The sequence below is a fragment of the Oratosquilla oratoria genome, chromosome 6 (genome assembly GCF_046742065.1).
Source record: "Oratosquilla oratoria isolate Oo_2021 chromosome 6, ASM4674206v1, whole genome shotgun sequence".
NCBI classification, from domain to species: Eukaryota; Metazoa; Arthropoda; class Malacostraca; order Stomatopoda; family Squillidae; genus Oratosquilla; species Oratosquilla oratoria.
In genome coordinates, this window is record NC_134782.1 from 3,884 (window position 1) to 10,000 (window position 6,117).

The following is a 6,117-nucleotide window of genomic DNA, read 5'->3' on the forward strand; positions in this document are numbered from 1 at the left end:
AATTCTATCATTTTAAAATGTGTCGGCAGATCTTTTTTGACTTACATAACGCCATCCGATAAATCTATGCATTATCTATCTATAAGGCTCCAAATCAACAACAACATGTACCTCCAGCCATCACAGGGTCTATCGCAGACTGAGAAACAGAAATCTACGAACGTAGCTCCTATCCTGTATCCAATTAGGTAAATGCTGGCTTGTGGTCACCTTACTGCGCCAGACAGATGTCTGCTTCCAAACTCGGCTTTTTCAATAAGAGCCTAACACCAACCAGGAAATGATTGTCAGAGCTTCGTCACTCTCGAAACAAATGATAGATAAATATATAAATAAACTTATAGGCAAATTAATAAATAGAGAGATATATCGGTAGATAACAATAAATAAGTTGAAGCTAAATGAACAGAATTGTAGATAAATAGATAATCAGATGAATAGATAAATAGATCAATGTATAAATAGAAAAACAGAGTAGATATAAAAAATAAATATATTATCCATAACCCGCCCTCCCTTAAATTTTGTTCACAACGGAAACTACTGCCCCTCCTGTCCTGTCATATTACTTACGGATCCAATGCCACTACCATATCCCCTCACCAATAATTTTCCAAACCCACGTAACAGATAAGGCCTACCACCAATGGGCGCCAGTTATTACACCACAGTCTCGATTTATCATCAAAACACACAAATCGTTATGCAACCGCTCGAGTCCTCCATAAAAATACATTACTCACCACATCAGTCATCACACCACCCCGACTACCAATTCTAGTTATCACAGTCATTCGACCTTTCACCTCACCATTTTCCAGACCTAACCCCAAAAATTCCCAGTCATCATTCCACCCAGGATTATCACCATAGCACATTAATGACCAAATCACCACGCATATCCGTGACTCCAGCAATCACGTGACTCCACAATCACAACCTCCCTTCCTCCCCTCCTAACCCCAAAAATTCCCAGTCATCATTCCACCCAGGATTATCACCATAGCACATTAATGACCAAATCACCACGCATATCCGTGACTCCAGCAATCACAACCTCCCTTCCTCCCCTCCGTTCCAAACATGCGCAGTCTGCTCGATCCGAGACTGCGACAGCCAGCTGGTTTAGTCTGGATCAGGGAGGCTTCGGAGGAGCGTGCAAACTACGCCGGGGAGGTGAAGGGCCTTCTGGGAGATTCCCCCTTGGGTCTGCCCAAAAGAGTTCCTTCATCACCTGAACTGTCGTGGGCTGCTGTACTCCTCAACTATTTCGGGTTTCGTTCGCAATTGATCAAGGGAAAAAACTTGACAATTTCCTCCGTTCTTACCAGCCGAACCGGTTTCCCGTGTTGCACAAGAGGGCTTGGCTTTCTTTGGTGTATGCTTCACTGCTGAAACTGATTTCTACGGTGCTGTTTTTTTATTTCTCATTATTCTTTTGCTAATTCATCTATTAGTGGACCTTCTTGTATACACTGGATTCTATATAGCCACGGTGTATATAAAGTATATGACTGACCACACAAGGTTGAATAGTACAACACCATCTTGTTCTGGCTGTGCCTGTTGGTGTCACGGCATCTTGCAACAGCAACAGTTGTTGTTAACTACAATCAAAATTTTGATAAACTGTGCAACCCCAAAGACAAAGTGCCTCCGGTCGCTTGAAAACCTAACGAAACAGACTGCTGAACACATTCCAGTTATAGTAGCATCTATCCGCCGTCGTACAACCCTCTCCACCAACATGACGTCACCGATGTCGTCATTGATTCCACCCCCAACAGCGGGACGAAATTTCACCAGGATTCATCATATATTCTGACTCAGATATGACGTCATCGTAGGGTCATAGATCTGGTTAAAGAAGCACACGTGGAATTTTTTAAAGTGAGTGTCTCCCTTTGATGTCTAAATGTTAGAACGTAAGCTACACTTTTTGCTCTTGCTTACCTTACGAATAATAATTTTAGGAGTAACCTGTACCTCTAGAGGAATTAGAAAATCTGCATAACAATGGACTTAGGTAGATTCCTCTAAATCCGTTGGTATATTAGGTAGATTCCTCTAAATCCGTTGGTATATTACATATATTTTGTTCTTACTAACGAGAATCCATTTGTTTTATTCAGCTGGAAGATCTACTCCCGGACTGATTAGAATAACATATTACTTAGAGGGCTCTACCCGATGTAGATACACAAAATAATCACATATCCACCTCCCAATTGTCCTGTATGGTGTTTTGTTTACACAATTTTTATTTTATCAATATGTTAGGGACTTAGTGACATCTGTCACGCAACATTCTTCATGACAGAAGATTAATCTCCATTCTAATAGGTGCTGGTGATTTTAAGTTTCACTCTTAACTCACTGAACTTCTTCACTACCTCTACAGTATAATCACCTCTTCAGCGCGATACAGATCTTTTGGATAGAAACGCTGGCTTTTGCTGACGAAATACCATCACTCATCCAATTAATCATGTTTAATGATATATTGTCACCGTAAGGACTTGGTGACATCCCGACTACCTGGTATGCTGATCACAGGAAGGCAATCTTGCGAGTGTGTCGTAAGCCCTGGATCTGCTCTTGTAATTCCCACAAGGATTTTTTTTTAATTCATCCTCCAATACTCTGGGACAGAGAGTGCCGTGAAAGAGGCGCACCCAGCTGCTTTCCTGTTAATTCAGGAGTGACCCAAAGGCGTGTCCTCGCCCCAACACATCTCAACACTCGCATGGACTGAGTATTGGACGAGTGTTGTTGATCAATGCCACTGCGGAGCATCTCTATGAACAACACTGAAGTCACCGACCTTGACTTTGTTGATAATGTTGCACTTCTTGTGGAGTCGTGGGAGCTCCTGGTCGCAGCCCTCGAGTCACTGCACAGGAAACGAGACTGTTTGGACTCGAGGTCTCTTGGACCAAGACTAAGGTCCAAGTGTTTATGGGCTTGCAGGACGATATAGATCAGTCTGTCCATGCGAGTGGTGGGGGCACTGAGTTGTTGGAATGCTTCATGTTGAAGTGCATAACATTGATGAGACATCTCAGATCCTTCGAAGGCTTGGTATTGCCCATGGCGTTATGGACTCACTCAGCTACCTGTATTGTACAACTGTGAGGCATGGACACTGAATGTTGACTGTCTGTGATATTAAGTGCCTTCGTAGCATTATGGAATATCGCTGGTATGACTACATCCGTGAGACTAAGTCAAGGCCTGTCACCAGTATAATTCTTAAACGTCAGCTCTGGCTCTACAGTCATATGTCATGTTAATTCGACCATCAGGAGGCAGACCTCTGTGGGAGGAGACGAAGGGGACATCCATAAAAATCATGACTAGAGCAAGTTGACCACTCCTGCTGAGAGTTGTTTGGAATGGGAAGGATGGCTGCATTGGGGGTGTACTCGGAGAAACCGTGAAGAGGGGCGAGAAAACTAATCGCGTTTGTTGTGTTTTGGGGTCTGTAACAAACCTTGACATGGACAGATATGTGTGTGTGTCTGACTCGCCATGATATAAGAGCACGTGCCGTATTCGCTATCGACGGCTTGGTGTTCATATATGGCCTGGTGCATGGGTAATGCTATGACCCTACACACACACACACATACACATGCATCAACAGTATTACCCATAGATTGGTCATATATGAGCTCTCATCTGGGAGGGTAGTAGCTGACGATCACGAGTCAAACACATGATCCAAGACCATGGTTAATCATATGTACGCACGCACATACACTATTTCCTTGTTGATGGGGTTGTCGGCTTATAGTATCAGTTAAAAAAATTCGAGCCGGGAGCGCGGCTCGAACACGGGACCTCAAACGTGGGATCCAAATGCACTAACCAACGTACAAGTGTGTTGGTACGATGGGGGTTTCCTTCAGATCAGTAAACTCGGCTGGCGGCAGCTTCAATAAATGCCAATGACCTCAAACGCAACGTAGAGGTTAATCGAGATTTACTCGAGACGTGTTGAGGGCTTTCGTTGCAGAGGATTTCCCTTTGTTCAATAAAATCGCTTGGTGGCAAATTATATATATATATATATATATATATATATATATATATATATATATATATATATATATATATATATATATATATATATATATATATACCATATTCATAAAACTCACCGACAGTGGTAAAACAATTCTTGTCTTTTCGTTTTAAACTTGATTTTATATTTCCCAGTGGCTATACGGCGTATGTGTGTGTGTCAGGGATGCGTTTTTTTCTTGTGCGTATGATTGTTTTGATAAAATTGCGTTTATTCTTCCCTGTATATCCATAGGAGATATGAAAACTGTACTAACACTGCTCTTTGCAAGATCCCTCAACCCCACTTACCCATCTCATTATACGCACATATAATGATTACATAACGTAACGTCATGTGACCAAACGTTCTACCTGATTATGAAGCATCTTGAGTGTCCTTCCCATGTTCCTAGTTTGTCTTCTACTTTATGTATATTTATATCCACCTATGTCTCTGTATCTGTGTATTCCTTGATGATGTCTTAAATAGACGAAAACGTTCGGACTAAGCTTCTTATTTCCCAGTGTTTTTTTCTGCATATTATTTTCACGTGTGCCTGGTGAATTACTGCAATATATATATATATATATATATGTATATATATATATATATATATATATATATATATATATATATATATATATGTTTATATACACATACACATTGCCAGGGGAAAATTATTCATGGATGATATATAGTTGCCCACACGCTCACACTGCATGAGAGGTCAACCCGTCCACCCACAAGCCTCCCCCCAGTGTCGCAAACTCAATCGTCCCCTCACCTTTAGGGCTGGCGGTCTCACGCTGTGTATAGATCGCCTGACCCTCTTGCCATCGACCACTCCCTCCCACCACCAGAGTTTGTACTCAAACTTTCGACATTATCTCGTGAGAATTGTAATTTCATGTCCCTTTCCTCTACGGCATTGTAATTTTCTATAGTAGCGATATCGTTTGGAGTCCATCCTTAATTACGTAACGATTTCTCGCGTTCCTGTCTCTCTCCCAGTTATTTATTTTCCCGCCCAACAAATTGTTATTGTTCACTGTATTTTGAGACATTGTTATTGTCTTTCCCGCCAAATCCATGATGCAAATCATCTCATTATTTATTTTTTATTTAATCTTCTTTTCTTTATTTCTTTCCTGCCAAATACAAAATTCAAATCATCTATTTGCCAACCTGGAGCAGATTTTTTTTTTTTTTTTTTTTTTTTTTTATTATTATTCCTGCCAAATACAAAATTCAAATCATCTCTTTATTTTCCAACCTGGAACCGATTTCCTATACCCGTGACCCCTGTTTGGTATCCATATACCTTTTCTTATCAAATTGTGCAATATTAGGAACAAGTTTATGAAGCATCTACGTCTTGTATTTCTTTCTCCTTCCCTCCCCCACCACGTCTTTTCATGGATATTCATTTTCCGTCACGAGTGGATCAAGGCTTGATATATGCCAACTCAGCTCCAGTGTAATATTGCTATTATTACTTTTCCTCAACAAATTTTGGGAGTCTGACGAGGGAAATAAATGTTTGAATTATGCGCAGGTACATTTAGATAAGACGGAAGACCTTCGCATCTTCCTTTCCAGTTACTTGTTCTTAGTAATTTAATAAATTATGTGTACCACCGTGTGCATAATACCATTAATTTTCCAAACCACAATTAACTTAATAATCCACACTTCACCGTCGCTGTTCTAACCTCCCGATCACTTGTTTTGTAGTCTGCAGCACGGCCGTTGTCATGCAAATCTTCATTATTATTCTACAGTAATATAAACTATTCCCAAGTAGTTGAAAATGACATTGTGACGTTTTTGTGGTTCCATATTATTTAATTAGTTTATTTATTTTTGCAGGGCAGTTCTCCGTGTCGCTACTCACAACACCAGTTTGTCCGGCCTCTTCACCTCCTTCCTTCAGAAGTCACTACTACTACCACCACGCCAAGCACTCCTACGGCAGGCAGCTTCGTCCTCTACAACAGTTCTCCTTCAGTGTTACCTTAGCGAGCTATAACGTTATTCTGAAATAGGTT

General features: G+C 40.9%; 1 protein-coding gene across 1 annotated transcript in view; it reads left to right on the forward strand.

Annotated features, from left to right (window-relative positions):
• The first annotated feature begins 1,117 nt into the window (after positions 1-1,117).
• LOC143026224 (serine/threonine-protein phosphatase CPPED1-like) overlaps positions 1,118-6,117 on the forward strand; it is a 7,312-nt gene continuing 2,312 nt past the window's right edge. The window contains exons 1-2 of the mRNA XM_076186243.1: positions 1,118-1,890; positions 5,939-6,117. The exon at positions 5,939-6,117 is cut by the window's right edge and continues 2,312 nt beyond it. The gene's annotated coding sequence lies outside the window, so the exon portion shown is untranslated. The remainder of the gene's footprint in view (positions 1,891-5,938) is intronic.